The 17,507-nt window shown below is 43.4% G+C and overlaps 1 protein-coding gene across 2 annotated transcripts in view; it reads left to right on the top strand.

Annotated features, from left to right (window-relative positions):
• The window catches only part of CDH4 (cadherin 4), a 1,183,781-nt gene that overhangs the window by 370,423 nt on the left and 795,851 nt on the right, over window positions 1–17,507 (top strand). The window lies entirely within an intron of this gene.

Here is a 17,507-nt window from a genome sequence, read left to right as displayed (position 1 = left end):
TGAACTGTACATGGGGCTGCTCTTTGAAGACTATTCAGAAATTGCATTTAGTCCAAAATAGGGTGGCGAGATTGCTAACTAAGACCAGCTTAAACCAGCTGGCTTTCCATCCATTTCTGAAGATAATTAAAAGTGCTGTTTAGAACCTTTAAATCCCTAAACAGCTAGGCATCTGGGCGTATAAAAGATCATCTTCATTTGCACAAACCAGTCCAGGGATTAAGATCATCCTGTGAGGCCATTCTTCAAGTCTCCTCACTTTTGGAAAGCAGATGGGGATAGGAGACAGGGTCTTCTCAGTGGTGGCATCTGATCTTTGGAATTTCCTCCCAGATACTATCTTCATTTTCTTTCTGATGCTGGGGAAATACATTTTTATTTATTCAGGCCTTTTAGACAGACAGAAAAATCCAATTGGGGCAGAGGGGGGAGAATTCAAGGTGATGCTTTATGAACTATGTGAGTGTCCTCAACCCCACTTTCTATGCCAGTCTGCTTATGACCATAGGAGACTGCCTTATACTGAGTCAGACCATTGGTCCATCTAGCTCAGCACTGTCTACACTGACTGGCAGCAGCTCTCCAAGATTTCAGGCAGGATTCTCTCCTAGCCCTACCTGGAGATGCCAGGGATTGAATCTGGGCCCTCTGTGTGGAAAACAGATGCTCTACCACTGAGCTATGGCCCACCCCTCTATAAACGCAAGCAGCATTAATATAGGCCATGAAAAAAACCCAGCACTTTTTAATTCATCTCTCAGCAGCACTTTATTCCCCTAGCAAGACCTATTCCTGTTCATGACAGAAGCCAAAAAAGTTACGGTTTCCCCATGAAACGAGCAGGAGATAACCCCTGTGTTTGAGGGCTTGTGTCAGTTATTGTTAAACGCACAATTTGTGACACAGGGCACAAAAGTGGGGTTAGATAAAATCAATTAATAACATTTCTGTTTTTATGAAATAATGCAAAATGCTCGCTTGTCACATTTTGACCTTTGGAAAGGGCACTGTAGGCGTTATTTGCACATGGCATTCCCGTGACACTGTTTAATATGAAGGTGCTTTAGATGGCATCTCTCTGTGCACTGTTCAGCCCAGCTTAATATCAGTGACATTCAGAGCTTCTGTGATGTTGTGGCTAAGAGACAGCTATGAATCTTTTCCAAGTAAAAAGCTCACCTCTGCCTCAGTTTACTAGGTGGCTTTTGTCAAGCTGATTCTCTGCTCACGTTAGGGCCCCTCTAGATGTCCTTTCTATTGCACATTCATGATGGTTGGTGCTCATAATGGTACTGGGGTGGTTATTCGCAATCCTGATTTTAATACTGCATTGATTCATAGGGTCACCATAAGCCGTAATTGACTTGAAGGCACATGACAACAACAAAGCGCTTGCAGAAGTTGTGGGCCGGCCATACTGCTTTGTTGCCAATCAGTGCATGTCCTATAACGTTCTGCTAGGGATGGGCAAAAAACCTGATTCGGTTTGCATTTCAAGCTGAATCTATCAAATCCACACTGTCTGAAGCAATATGAGAACCGAAATGCTGCCATCCTTCAAAATTCACACTTAATTGAATTTTGTAATGCAGGTCGCCAATCAAACCATTTTTTAAAAATGTATGTATTAGCGGAATGGGTGCATAAAAATGAAGATATGGGGGGAAATAACGTGCAAAAATGCATTCTATGACAAATGGCTTGCAAAAATGTGTACATTAGTCAAAACTTCCTACAAAAACGTATTTATTAGGAGAAATTCACAGTAAAATGCTGGATAATTTTCATGAGGACTTATAAATATAAATAAATTGCAGATTGCTGCAGTAATGTGAACTGAATTTAAGATTGGAAAAATGAGAAATGGACAGATCTTTTCATCCCTACTTCCTGTTGAAACCCATAACTTTTCATAGCCCAAATGCTTTTGGGGTGGAGTTTTTCCTGTGTTTGTTGTGCTATAGCACAAGAGTGCCCCTACAGATGTCCATTACTAGAGAAGCATTGCAGAACAACTAAGAAAGTGGAATGAATGATGTGTGGAGGGTCCTATATAAATCCACCACTAACACACTGTTATTGCATCACTGATATGTTGCAGAATAGGCTGGCAAAAAAACAACCAACCAAAAAACAGGCCTAGAGGGATCCTTGGTTGTAAATATGATGGATCACCAACACTGCAGTCACACAAAAAGTCCTTATTCTACTCTGGTTACTTCTCAAAAGAGAGTTAGTGTAGCATCATGGCTAAGATTGTGATCACAAAGTTCCTTATACTGAAAAGAGGATTAGACAAACTCAAGGAGAATAGGGATATCATTGGGTACTAGCCACAATAGGCTTGTTCTGCCTCCACTGTTGGAGGCAGTATACCTCTGAATACCAGTTGCTAGAAACAGCAAATGGGGTAGAAGGCTGTTGCACTCAGGTGCTGCTTTCAGGCTTTTTTTGAGCATCTGGTTGGCCATTCTGAGGCCAGGGTGCTGAACTAGATGGGCTTTTGGTCTGATCTAACAATACTCTTCTTATGTTTTTATGTTGTTATGGTTCAAATCTTGCCTATTTGTTTTAAAAACTCTTTCAAAACCCCAAAATCTCATCTCAGTTTTCAAAAGCCCAGAAGAACTTACTTGCTAGGTGGCCTTAGGGGCACACATGCACACACCAACAATATTGAGATGCCAGTATAGTGGATTACCTTACAGTATTGTTGTAATGATTGTTTAGAAAGGTACTGGGATCACTTCATGTGGTCTAAAGCAGGAGTGGTCAACCTGGTGCCCTGCAGATGTTGCAGGACTCCAACTCCCATCAGTCCCAGCCAGCATGGGAGCATCTAGAGGGCCACAGGGTAACCACCTCTGCACTATGTAAATGTTATATAGCTGTAGTAATCACACCTTCATCATCTAACTCAGCGGTTTGGACTATGCAGCTATTCTTCCTATCAGTAAAGGAACCAAGTAGGACAAAAAGAGATTTCTTACTACCATGGTATGATCCTGAGTATATAATCACATTAGCTTAATGGTTTCATTTATTATATGGAGAGGCGGAAGACAGCTCGCTGATGTCCAGTGTTCACTATATATCCTATTAACCTACATAACAATCTCAGCTTTCAGGATGGATGTGATGCAAATCTTTGCTTGTACTTTATGAAATATATAACTACCTTCTAGTTACTAAAAGCCCACTAGGCACTGTGTTGTGTTTCTACCAAAAGAAATAAGAAGTAAACAAAATGTTTTTACTTCACATTTTCTGTGCATTTTTTTCTTTAGGAAAAAAATGCTGTTAGTGCTCTTTTGCTGACACACATATTTTTAAAACTAAGGTGATAGAAATTTGCTTAGACGGATCATTCTGCCTTTGGCAGAAAATATGGCCAACTTGGTACCATAATTGGTTTTCCACTTGCCTATGGATAGAGCTTCCAAAATAGGAACAGTCTGTAAGAAAAAGTATGAACCGGGGGGGGGGGGGGAGAGAGAGAGAGATTCTAGTACTAGTTGCAATCATAATGACAGAACTGAATGTCCCTCAATTTAAGTCAACTGTGATCTTATTGAACACTTGACAGGACTGTTGAGAATATATGTTCCTATTTCAATAGATTTGCATCTTAGCAGGCATGAGCACTTAAGCCTTCATATTTAAAGATGGGTTCTACTTACATACTGACAATATCCTATGGCTCAGAATGTTGGACTTAAGCATTTCTTTATTTTATTTATTTAACAGAATTCATATGATCCTTAATTGGAAAAAAAAACCTAAGCCATTTTTATGAAAAGCATTAAGACATTTGTAATAGCAAGACCTCCACTTAACCAACATGTGTGTGTGTCCATACACACACACACACAACTCCTACTTTGCTAAGTCAGTATGAAGTTGCTGTGAAGCAAATCTTATTTAATGCCTCAAAAGCATTAGTGCACATCCCTGACTTAATGTATTTGCATGATAAATCTGACTGTTATCTATCCAAAGGAAGAAAGGTGTAATCGGTCTATCCATCTTAGTTTTACATACAGGATGTTTGAATATTTCCCTTCTTAAGGATCAAGCTCTTCCACCCGTTCAAGTTTTGTACCATGCAATGCTGTAAAATGTTGTCTGTGCAACTGAGGAGACTCCCAGCCTACATCAGTTCTGGCTCCCCTTTGTATAGTCTGGTTTCAGATCTGGTTTTGGGACCGAATTGGCGTTGTATCCTCCTAGACTGGTTCTGTGGGGTGGATGTTGGGGGCACTGTTTTACAGTGGTACCTGCAGGGTCAGTTCCAGAAAGTGGCATTGGGCAAATGGTCATTGTCCCCTTGCTATCTATATTAGGAGATGCCAAAGGGCACTGTTTAATCCCAATGAGACCATTGGGACCAATCTTTAGGGGATTTGGAACAAAGTGTCATCAGTATGCTGATGAGACACAGCTCTGTTTCTCCATAACATCTGAATCGGCAGTGGCTGTGTAGGCTGTGGGTTAGTGTCTTGCTGCAGTTGTGGTCTATATGAGGGCCAATAAACTGAGTTTAAACCATGGCAAGACAAAGGCCCTGTGGGTGAGTGAGTGGTTCTCGTGTCTGGGAGATAAGTGAGTTACCTGTTCTGGATGAGGTTCCACTTCCTCTGAAGGAACAGGTACGTAGTTTGGGGGTGTTCCTGGATCCATCTTCGTCACTTGCACAGAAGGTCTTAGTGGCTAGGAGTGTGTTTTACCAGCTTTGGGTGGTGAGACAGCTACAACCATTCCTGGACTGAAACACCTTGGTCACTGTGATCTTCACATTGGTGAGCTGAAGACTGGATTACTGCGACACACTCTATGGGGGCTTCCCTTGGGCTTAACCTGAAAGTTTCTTGCTAAGTGAGACAGCCATTCAACACAATGTAACACCTCTGCTGAAGGAGCTACACTGGCTGCCGATATTATTTTACTTTATTGGTTTATTTAACAAAATTTATATACTATTGGAATGTAGAGACCTCTAAGCGGTTTAGAAAAAAAACGTATGCTACCAGGCGCAGTTCATGGTTTTGCTTTTAGCATGTAAAACTCTAAACAACTTGGGACCAGGATATCTAACGGACTGCCTCACCCACTATATCCCTTCCTGGCAACTGCACTCCTCAGGTGGGGCACCGCTGTGAGAGTACCATATGCCCCAGAGGTTCACTTTGTCTGTACTAGAAAGCAGGCTTCTAGTGTTGGAGCTCCAGCTGCCTGGAATCAATTACCAGATGAAATCAGATGGGCACCTAGCATGATACTGTGTGGGCATCTACTATTTTTGTTCAGAAGGGCTTTCCCTGCAGTATTACCCAGTCATTTATGGAATTATCAATTTTATATCTGATGAAATTGTTTTATTCTGTTTAGAGTTTGATGAATTGATTGTATTGTTTGCAGAGCTTGCGTTTGCGTGTTTTTTTTCTGTTTATCTTGCGTACCGCTTTGATACTTTATGCTGTGAAGTGGTCTATAAATTTGTTTAATAATAATATTTTCTAGTGCCAGGGTGCAGGCCCATTTTCGGCACCCAGCATATTTGGCCTACTGAGAGCCAGCGTGGCATAGGGGTTTGAGTGTTGGACTATGACCTGGGAGAGCAGCGTTTGAATCCCCACACAGCCATGAAGCTCACTGGGTGACCTTGGGCCAGTCACTGCCTCTCAGCCCCAGAGGAAGGCAATGGTAAACCCCCTCTGAATACTGCTTACCATGAAAACCCTGTTCATAGGGTTGCCATAAGTCAGAATCGACTTGAAGGCAGTCCATTTCCATTTTTTTCCTCTACTTGCCATGGTATTATCAACTGGGGCTGATGCTTTCTCTACTTGCCTGCTCCCCATCAGTCCCCAACATCTTCAGGTAGGGCTGGGAGTGGCACCAGTCCTCAAGAGCCACTGCCAGTCAGTGTTGACAGTACTGAACTAGGTGGACTATATAAGGTAGCTTCCTATGTGCCAAGGTAGTCAAGAGCATGGCAAGCTGCCGTGTAGCTGGCTGCCTTCTTAAGGAAAAAAAACCATTCCTATATGTCTACTGCCTACATATTTTTCCCTTTCATAACTAATAACAGGATAGCTGGAAAACTCCATTTAAATTCCGCAAAGCTAAATATAATGATCTCTCTGCGTAAGAGAGTCGCCTTTAAATAACAAAAAAGAGCTCTTGCCTCTTAACTCAAAAGTCCATTAGCACCTGTTATACATTTCCTGACAGATTGTCTCTGCAATCTTAAGCAGTTCACTCTGTGTGCCTGTAATCAAAGTTCCTCATCTATGAAACTGGGAAGGGAGAAAAACTCATTGGTTTCACAAGAGGAAATGAGCACACCAGAGGCTTTGGGAAGGGCATAATGAAGGTGCATATGAGCATCCCAAAAATAGATGAACAAATGACATGGCTGGGATCCTATGCAAAGTGGCTCAACATCTGTGTGAGAGGTCACTCTTATTGCAGTTTAACAACTGGGTCAGTCATGATTTGATTACTGCAATGGGCTCTACAAGGGGCTGCTCTTGGGGGGGGGAAACAACAGTTCACAGATTTTAGTTGGTTTGGGATGCAACTGCCTGACCGTTGGGCAAAGTCAGCCACTGAAAGGATATAGCATCAATATAAAAGGACCTCCAGTGATGACCATTGGAAGGGGAAAGGCCAGGGAAGAGCCTTGACTCTTTGTCTTAACAGGGCCTTTTCTGTTGTGATATTGCCATTGTGTAAGTCATGATTTCCTCCAAAAAATCTTGAGAACTGTAGTTTGTTAAGGGTGCTGAAAGCTGTTAGAAGACACTTCTTCCTATCACAGAGCTACAATTCCCAGAGTTTCCTAGGAAGAGAGATTGATTGTTAAACCACTCTGGGAACTGTAGCTCTGTGAGGGGAACTGGGGTCTCCTAACAACTTTCAGCACCCTTAACAAGCTACAATTCCAAGGATTCTGGCGGTGGTGGCAGGGGGAGAAGCCATGACAGTTAAAGCGGTATAAGAATGCTTTAAATGTACAGTGAGGATGAGGTATTTGTCTTGAAAGAGTCACCTGGTTAGGCTTTTTAACGACTTTAGAAGGCAAACTAATACCCTTTTTAATTCTGCTGGGCCTTCGGAAGTTGGAAGCATAAAATATTTTCAATGCTGTTTTGCTATTCTGCTCAAAATGATGGTTTTGCAACCTGAGCCATGACTGAAGATGTACAATGGCCCTAAATCCAGTGTTTCATGGCCAGGCATGAGGTGGAAGCATCAGAGCATCATAGAATGTCCTTGGTGAAGTTTTGTATGATTGCACACTTATCTTTTCTGGTCTTAAAAAGAACACCCATCTCCTGAGATGTGCTCTTATAATAGGGTCATACATTATTATTGGATGGCCCTTGATACAAAAGAAACTCAGCACCTCCAGGGTTCTAAATTTCATTGACTCCCAGAAAATGTGGGGGATGGGGAGAGACACCACAATATTTCTTAGATTATTAAGACGTTTGTTTCCTTTATTGTATGATGGAAAGAGTTATGAACTTAGTAACTACCCTGCCTTGGGTGGTTGATGGTAAGCAATCAATACCTCCCTTTAAAACATAATTATGATGGCCTCCAACCTTTTAGGCCTCTCTGTTTCCCACCTTCAAAATATTGGTTGGTGTTTTTTCCTTGATTGCCTGTAGCATTCCTATATTTTTGCTATTAAAAACAAGCAAAGAATTCTGAGTCTGATAGTCTTAAGAATTGGAGCCATATCACAGATTGTTGTTTTTCCCCTGTGAAGCTCTTATGAAATATTGAGCACTTCAAGTTGTCATATCAGGAATTCAAGCTAGCATTTTCTGTGACTGAGCAGGGCATGCATGGCATGCAGCGTTCTAAGCATTAATTTTCCCCTGCATATCAAATAGTTTGAAAACATCCACAACAGAGAGAGAGAGAGAATGCTTTAGTCGGCTGGGCCAGCCTGGAACCATGGCTGGTAATACCTGAACAGGGAGCTGGAGTGTTTGCGTTTTCCAACCCACATATGTGAAATCACACATCCCTGAAATCACTTCTCGAGCTCATGTTGACGGTCTGAGCTGATCCTGGAAACTTCAGAAAGTCAAGGCTGGAGCTGAAGTTTGAGAACTGGAATATAGGTCATATGGAGGAAGAGAGACTTGATTAGAAATTTGGTTCCTCTTGAAGGCCTCCAGTGTTGAACAGCCCACCACCTCCCTAGGTCATTGGTTCCATTGTCGAACCACTCTAACACTAAGTTTCTCCTGATATTTAGTCAAACTCTGGCTTCCTGCAGCTTGAGCCCATTATTCAGTATCCTGCACTCTGGGATGATTGAGAAGACATTGTGGCCCTCCTCTGTGTGGCAGCCTTTCAAGTACATATCTCCCCTCAGTCTTCTCTTCCCAAGGCTAAACATGCCCAGTTCTTTCAGTCTCTCCTCATAGCGCTTTGTTTCCAGTCCCTTGATCATCCTTGTTCCCCTCCTCTGACCCTGTTCTACTTTGTCTGCATCCTTCTTAAAGTGTTGTGTCCTGAACTGGACATAGTATTCAAAATGAGGCCTAACCAGTGCTAAATAGAGGGGAACTAGTAATTAATGTGATTTGGAAACTATACTTTTGTTAATGCAGCCTAAAATAGTATTTGCCTTTTTTGCAGCCATATCACAGTTAGCTCATATTCAGCTTGTGATCAACAATAAACCCAAGATTCTTCTTGCATGTAGTATTGCTGAGCCAAGTATCTCCCATGTTATAACTGTTCAGTTGATTTCTTTTTCCTAAGTGTAGAACTTTGCACTTATCCCTGTTAAATTTCATTCTGTGTTTTCAGCCCAATGCTTCAGCCTATCAAGATCCCTTTGAATTTTGTTTCTGTCTTCCAGGATATTAGTTATCCTAATTTTGTATCATATGAAATTTGATAAGCATTCCCTGCACCTCCTCATCCAAGTCATTAATAAATATGTTGAAGAGTCCTGAGCCCTGCAGTATCCCTCTGGTTACCTCCCCCCAGTTTGAGAAGGAACCACTGATAAGCACTCTTTAAGTACGATTTTGTAGCCAACTGTGAATCCACTTGATAGTTGTTCCATCCAGCCCACATTTAGCTAGTTTACTAATCTAATGGGGCACTTGTCAAAAGCTTTGCTGAAGTCAAGATATATTATGTCCACAGCATTCCCACAGTCTACCAGAGAGGTTACCCAATCAAAAAATGAGATAGGATTAATCTGGCAGGATTTGTTCTTGACAAAGCTATGTTGGCTTCTAGTAATCACTGCATTGTTTTTAAGGTGCTTACAGACTGACCATATTACAATCTGCTCCAGAATTTCCCCAGGGATTGATGTCAGGCTGTCTGGTCTGTAGTTCCCAGGTGCCATCTTTTTGCCTTTTTTAAAGATAGGGACAACATTTACCATTGGCCATGCTGGCTGGACATGATGGGAGCTGTACTCCAAAACAACTGGAGAGCACCAGGTTGGGAAAGGTTGGTCTACATTGATTGGAAGCAGTTTGCCAGAGTTTTCAACATCAGCCTTTTCCATTCCTGCTTGAAGATACCAGGGATTCAACCTTGCAGCTTGGGAGCCTCTGTATAGAAAGCATGAGCTCTGTCAGCAGCCTACAGTAGCACCCAGAGATGTCATGGAACAGAAGCCTGCTGCTTTTCTTTTTAGTTTCACCTGTCTCTCACCCAATTATTGTTGTTGTTGTTACAGACACATTAAAATTACAAGAATCAGATCAAGGTGAATGAGGCTTCTCTATAGGCAAAGAGCAATTTTACAGTCTCCACATATTGTTCCAGTCTTTGCTCCTTTCCCCTGCTTTTTCCACTCTCTCTCTGGTTTTGTTTCAGCTGTACACTTAAGCCTTTCTGTTCACATATTCTCTGCAAGAATCTTGCAGCAGTCCCAAATGTCCACAGATTAATGTCCCAGTGGTGGTTAGCAAACTTTGTCCCCCTTTCTATAGACAGTGGTGCACTCTGAGACTAAATTAACACATCCTTTGTAGGACAGCATTTTTGAGGCAGCAGGTAGCTGTTGTTTTTATGATGCTCCAGACCCTCCCAATCTTCCAAATGCTACTCTGTGCATAAATTGAGCACCACAGATTAAGCCTTTGTGCCACTTCACATAATCTCTAACGCAGTATTTTTAGTTGACGCACTTCACACATTCATTGTGCAAGTCATGTATTTCTCTGTTCAGTATTTTCTGACTGCTACGCAAGGACTCTTGTACTGGCCGACAGGTGAGTTTTAATGTTGCACAACAAAAGAATCCCATGCAGCAGTTGCACTAGTGGAAACTCGTTGCACAACAGATTGCACAGCCTGTTGTGCAACAAAGTTACCAGCAACCTGCCTATGTATTTTCTTGTGCACGAATGTTCCGCTGGTGCGAAACATTTTGCCAGCTGAACAAGTATGTTGCTAAGTAATATTGACTTAGCACTACATTGGATACAATCCTAAGTAACTGAGGAATGTGCATGTGTGAATGATGACCAGCAGCGTAGCATTTAATTTCTATCACTGTTCTTTTCTCCTTTGTCTTTTTTCAAGGCATTAAGAGACAGCTGACACTTAAGCAGGCAAAAAAGGCTTTGGCCACGTTCACACCATACATTTATTCCACTATTATTCCACTTTAAACAGTCATGGGTTCCCACAAAGAATCCTGGGAAGGGTAGTTTGTGTACAGTGCTGGGAGTTGTTAGGGGACCCATATTCCCCTCACAGAGCTACAGTTGGCAGAGTGGTTTAACAGTCAGTCCCTCTTCCCAGGGAACTCTGGAAACTAAAGCTCTATGACGGGAATAAGGGGTCTCCTAACAACTCTCAGCACCCTTCACAAACTACACTTCCCAGGATCCTTTTTTTTGTGGGGGGGGGACATGATTATTGAAAGTGAAGTCAGAGTGGAATAAATGTATGGTGTGAATGCGGCCTTTGAGTGATTGTTCTTTATACAACCCTTAAAATGCCTTAGGGTAAGACTACAATAATTTTTGTTTTATTTATTTCTAGAAATATAAAGCCATGCATCCCACTTTTCCCTACCAAAAAGTGGCTAACAAGATAGAAAAAAAATACAAAAAAACAAAACCGTGAAATAATCCCATTTAAACAATTACCCAAAACAACCAAGACTAGAAGCAGCCTCAAAAAGAAAAAAAGGGGGGAGGGAAGCACACCGACAGTGCGAAGAAAACATAAAACTTTTTTTGAAAAAGAAGCTCCTTTATTGGTCCATCTAGCTCAGTATTCTTGACACTGACTGGCAGCACCTCTGCAAGGTTTCAGGCAGAGAACATTCCCATCTTTACATGGAGATGAACCTGATGCACTGTCACTGAGCTATGACTGATTCTTCACCACCCCGGATGAAATGTCTTCAGATGCCGGCAAAACACAAATAAAGAGGAAACTAGCCTATCCTTTGAAACAGCGATTTACACACGCAGTGTGTGATGTAGCACTCTTCTTTGCAGTTTGATTTTCTGTTTCATAACCAGCATTTTGAAGACGCTTGCCTGTGAATTGTTAATTGACCTATTGGTGTGGTTTATGCTCAGTTACACTTTTGATACGTGTTGAAGGGCCTGTTACTTGCTGAATGGTCAATGTTATGTTGCTGGTGTAGTTTAATTTGTATTGTATATTAGGCTATTCTGCTTTTGCTGTATTTCCAGTTTTCTGTGAACCACGTTGAGCGTAAAGGCTCAGATCCTAAGTAGGCTTCCTGCGGACATGAGCTTTCCCTGAGCAGTAGTCAGTTTAGCAGAAGCAGGGTGGACACACCTTTTACCAATTCTCCATTCCCTCTGCAGCCCCGTGCGCCCCCTGGAAGCCTGTTCCAGAGATGGTGTGGAATGCTGTTAAAAGAAAGGGTAGTTGGTGAAAAGATCTTCTCCCAGTGGAATCTTCCACTGGATCTGGGGCCTGTGTGTGGACAGAAGCAGCTTTGCTTTCTGCGGATGCCCTGTTAAAATCTAAATGTAAAGGCACGGACTGTAGGCACTGCATAACAATCTGCACCATAAATAGAGACTCAAGCATACACACATAGTTTCTGTATTATCCTAATATGAAAGATCAACAATGTGTGAATTTGACAATCACACACAAGATCCTAAACAGCAGTGAATACTATGAGCCACCAAATATGGCCTGCCTGATGCCATCACTAATGTATTTGCAGGGCCAGGTAACAACTTACCTCTTTTCCCAAGCATTTGGTGTACTCTGATGATGGTGGTGGTGGTTTGCTGTTATCGATTATTTGTTACATCAGCAGCGTTTGGTGCTGTTTTATTGGGGTTTGTCTGTGGGTTTGTCATGGTTATATGTTTTTATTGTAATGTGTTTTTATTTAAGCTTATGCTCTTTAAAAAGTGCAAGTAGCATAGAGACTTGTAGCATGTGACTAATAAGTCGAATAAATAAATAATTGTGCAGCTAGTTAGGATCCAAGCCAGTGTATTTGAGGAAATTGCAGTGTATGAAAATATTGATGATGACTGAGGGTTATATCCAACGTAGTGAGTTAAGTTAAAGTCACTTAGCAATATACTTGCTCCAATGGCAAAATGTCTTGCAACCGTGGAATATTGTTGCACAAGAGAATGTGTAGGCAGGTTGCTGACAACTTTGTTGCACAATATATTGCACAATCTGTTGGACAGCAAGTTTCTGTGTGTTAGATTCCTCTGTTGTGCAACATTAAACAATAACTGTTGTGCAACATTAAAACTCACCTGGCCAACATAGAACGTTGAACACAGAACGGCAGATGCCTAAAGTGTGTTCTGTTAAGGGCCTCCTCCCCCCCTCTTCTCCTTATATAAAGTGAGCTCATTTTTAAGACGTGGTGGCTGGTGCCCATTGGGACTGCTAGGGCAGAAGGCAGGGAGACCAACAGTAGGTGAAGCCAGAGCCAATGACAGGCAGAAGCAACTAATTCTAGTTGTGCCCCCCTCCTCCTCCTTACTGAGTTTATTTATATTTGTTTGTTTATTAATTAAATTTACTAGGGGCTCCAGCCCTGCTTGCTTCACTCACCAACCTGGCCTACCCCCCTTCCCCTGGGTCACCAAAGCCCTCTTCGCCCCCCATGGTTCGCCGTAGCTCTCTCCCTGTTCCCCTCAGGTGTTGCTAGAGGTCCCACCCCCCTTCTCCCCACCACACCAAGGGGTGGCAGAACTCCCCTACCTCTTCTCTGTTGTGAAAATCTGTATATATATGCAGAGATCCTCAGCGGTCTGAGCTACATGTGTGCCAGTGTGTGTATTTAAGTAGGAGGCTTTTACCCAGCCTTTAGACCACTGAGACTTGAGATTTAGTAAAATAAGAAAAGCTACTTTCTTTATAGAAATACATAGTAGATAGATGGTAGATAGGAAAGGCATACCTAGGTCTTAACTAACTAAGTTGGAGGCACAATGCCCAGACTTGGGTATTGTCCTCATAGCTCAGGAGGAAGAGCGAAGACAAAGTTGTCTCCTCTCTCCTCAGACAGTTGAAGAAAAAAACAAAGGAAGGAGGGGCAGGTCAGCTTCCCTGAGCATATCAGTTTACAATGGAAGGAGGTAGAGAAGAGCACAGGTAAAGGAAGGCAAGCCTAGCCAGCTGGAGAACCCCAACTTTATCTTCCTTCTGGAATACAAACAAAAGAACCCAAACTGGAGTTGCTCTTGCCCCACTTCCAACATTGTCCCCCTTCATCCCAGGGGTTGCCAGACCTCCTCTCCTCTGGTTGGCCTCCCACCCACCTGGTGGGGTCATGTGGACCTGCCACCACTCCGGGACATGCTGTGAGGCCTGCTGCCACTCTGGGACATGCCATGTGGGCCCACCACCACTCCAGGACATACCACGTGAGTCCACCGCCCTTGCCTGCCCCACATAGAAATGTCACGCTACCCAGGAATGTTTACAAAAATATAATATCAGTAGATATCCCACCCTTCTTCCGAGAAGTTCTATAATGACACTAATCCTAAGAAGGAGGAAGCTGAAAGCCAGGGCCACTCCTGGACTGGAGGTAAGTAAGAAAGTAGGCAAATGGGGGCTATTTGAGGGCAGAGAGAGGTTTGGTGGGGCAGTGTCCTCTTAGCCCGAATAGACCAGCCTCCTCTGTACAGAAGAGAAAAGTCAAGCATTCTAAAACTGTAGTAGTTTTAACAGATTTACACCTATTAACCATGTTTATATTGTGTAGGATTCTTTGATAACAGAAAGCAATGTCCTTATACCATCGCATGCCATAACACTCCAATCTCCTGCTTCCCCCCCCCAAAAAATGCACAAGGTATGCTTTCTCTGATAGCATCAGATACGTCACACTTTGCCACTCATCAAAGGTATCCCCAGTCCTGATCTTTCCTCCGAGTGTTTCCCTTGTTCCAGATTTTCGACAGGAAGGTAAGCTTTCTTGTCACTGCTGCCCTTTTAATATTTTCCTTTTCAACTGCCTAAGCCTTCACAAACCTTCATGTGCTTGACCTGAAATCTATATTGAAGGAAGGGACAGAGGGTGAAGATTTTTAAAAAAAAAAAAAATACAGGAAGAAAAGTGAAATGATACAGTAGGATGTATTAGAATGTTTTTTGGGGAATGGAAAAGCACCATTGGTTGACCTTGCCCTATTTGGGGGGGGGGAACACAATAATCTGGTCTTCCATTGGGACTGGAGATCCTTTCAAGCAATGGCCGTAAGTAGTAATCAAATGGGTCCTTCTTTATTCCTTTTACTTAGAAAATCCTCTGTCATTGGGCTGGGGGATTTTAAGAACTGGGGCAGGGGGAAGAGAGACTGGTTCTTAGAATGGATCATGTCATTCCATTTGACCTTAAGGTATCCTATTCTACTGGAGCTTAGATCTCACAAGAAAGGTGGTAATTATTGCCAGAGCCTCATCCAATCAAGCTAGGGCAAGGCCAGGACCCTGGGCAGCTCCTAGTGGGCCTTGTTGACTGGGCTGTGGATGATGTTGTCTCAGCAAAGGACCAGGGTCACCTGAAGGCTTAAGAAGACTGACTGTCCTGCATGAACCCGAGGAACTCAGACTCAGACACAGCTGTGTTTTTTTTTTCCTTTTATTGAAGTAATAGAAAATTTCAGTTCAGAGCGCTTCATGAATCTACCTGCAGCTAACTCTGAACTCAGCATCCCTCTCTAACTAACTAGGAACAACTTGCCGGCAATAGGACATTGACTCAGCAACTAACCCTTCCCCCTTACCCAGATTAAGTAGGGCTGGGCGCCCCCCCACTTGCGTGTACCCTGAGTTGCGGTTGGAGACTTGGGCGAACGTGCTGACTCCTAAGCTGGGTTAGTTGAATCTCCCACCACATCTGACTCCTCAACCTGGCGGCGGTGCAGGCACGGGGAGAGGCACTGCATCGGGCAGAGGAGTGGGCGGCCGGTCCGGGGATCTGTCCTGGGGGGTGTCTGGGATGGCTGGTGGTGACCCAACAGCATCCAAAATGGGGGCTGCTGCGACATCTCCCCCTTCACTGGGTCCTTCCCCGACAGGAATGTCCCACTCCAAGTCTTCCTCACCCCCCTTCCTGTGTGCCGCTCCACCCCCTGCTAGCATGGCTCACGACATCGACAGGGCTTTCCCCCTAGAGAGTGGTCTGCAGTCCTAAAGGTCTGGTAGTTTGCATGATTCTTCATGGTTGGGGAGCAGGAGAAACTAGAGGGGAGTCATCCTCAGAGTCTGAAGAAGATGGAAGAGCCACATCCTCCGGTGTGGAAGGGGGTGCCAAGGGCTTCCTGAAAATGGGGAGCAGGTGCCAAAGACTTCCCACAATTTGAGTCAAGAAAAATATTGACAATGAGACCTGGATGGAGGGACATGTCATAAGGGAGGCAGAGATTCTGATGAATAAAGCACAGTGCTTCATCCTTGACCCTTGTTATTTATTTATTTATTACATTTATATACCGCCCCATAGCCGAAGCTCTCTCGGCGGTTTACAGCAATTAAAAACAATAAAAACAAATATACAAATTTTAAAATCCAAAAAACAATTTAAAGCACAATTTAAAGAAAAAAATTAAAAACAATTTAAAAACACATGCTAAAATGCCTGGGAGAAGAGGAGAGTCTTGACCTGGTACCGAAAAGATAACAGTGTTGGCACCAGGCACACTTCGTCAGACAGATCATTCCATAATTTGAGGGCCACCACTGAGAAGGCCCTCTACCTTGTTGCCATCCTCCAAGCTTCCCTCCAAGTAGGCACCCTGAGGAGGGCCTTAGAACTTGAGCGTAGTGTACGGGTGGGTTCATGTCGGGGAGAGCCTTCATCCTTGACCCTTGTCATTCAGATCCCCATTTCACTTCATTTGCCTGCTTTCATAGAATCATAGAAACAGAGTTGGAAGGGGTCTATAAGGCCATTGAGTCCAACCCCCTGCTCAGTGCAGGAATCCAAATTAAAGCATCCCCGACAGGTGGCTGTCTAGCTGCCTCTTGAATGCCTCCAGTGTTTGAGAGCCCACCACTTCCCGAGGTCATTGGTCCCATTGTTGTACTGCTCTAACACTTAGGCTGCTTTCACGCATGGGGCTGATTGCCTTAGTTTAACGGATTAAAATGGTAGCGCTTCTGTCCCAATTTCTAAAATCCCTTTCACCGGTTGCATTAAGGAACAGCAGCTTTTTCAGCCAGTATATCCCAGCATTTTGCACAACTGTCTTTCACACGTCTTGTTGTCATCCCTCACCCATTATACTCATGCACACTGTTCCCCAATGTGTAGAAAGTCTAAGTTCTCATCCTGTCGCCATGCAAGCCCTCTCCCTTTAGGATCTGACTTTTAAAATTATTTTAGTTGTTGTCAACACAACACAGGAGTGTGTGAGGGAGATGCTGCTGCTATCTGTGCTGATGGCAGAATCCCGGTACAATTTTTGTCAGGCAAAAAAGCCCTGTGTGACTAAAGGGTGGAAATGCACTGCATGCTGGGATGCCTGTCATGTGAGCGGCTGCAGCTAGTAAAAAACTCCCACAATTTTACGGGTTCCCAGCCTTGCTAACGGATTATTTCTGGTGTCGTTTATCATGGAAATTTGTGCCCTTTATTCCATGCCCTGCACTCTGGGACGATCAAGAAGAGATCCTGCCCCCCCTCTGTGCCTCTGTGTGACATCCTTCAAGTACTTGCAGAGTGCTATCATATCTCTCCTCAGTCTTCTCTTCTCCAGGCTAAACATGCCCAGTTCTTTCAGTCTCTCCTCATAGGGCTTTGTTTCCAGTCCCCTGGTCATCCTTATTGCCCTCCACTGAACCTGTTCCAGTTTGTCTGCATCCTTCTTAAAGTGTGTTGTCCTGAACTGGATGCAGTACTCAGGATGAGGCCTAACCAGTGCTGAATAGAGGGAAACTAATACTTCACACTTTCTGCACTTCCTGTTAAGTCACCCATGGCCCAGTAAGATCTCTGGATGTCTTGCCTCCACATCTTACCCTATACC

Source organism: Rhineura floridana, chromosome 6, assembly GCF_030035675.1.
Source record: "Rhineura floridana isolate rRhiFlo1 chromosome 6, rRhiFlo1.hap2, whole genome shotgun sequence".
In the NCBI taxonomy this organism is placed as follows: domain Eukaryota; kingdom Metazoa; phylum Chordata; class Lepidosauria; order Squamata; family Rhineuridae; genus Rhineura; species Rhineura floridana.
The sequence above is the reverse complement of the archived record's forward strand: the minus strand, read 5'-3'. Positions and strand labels throughout refer to the sequence as shown.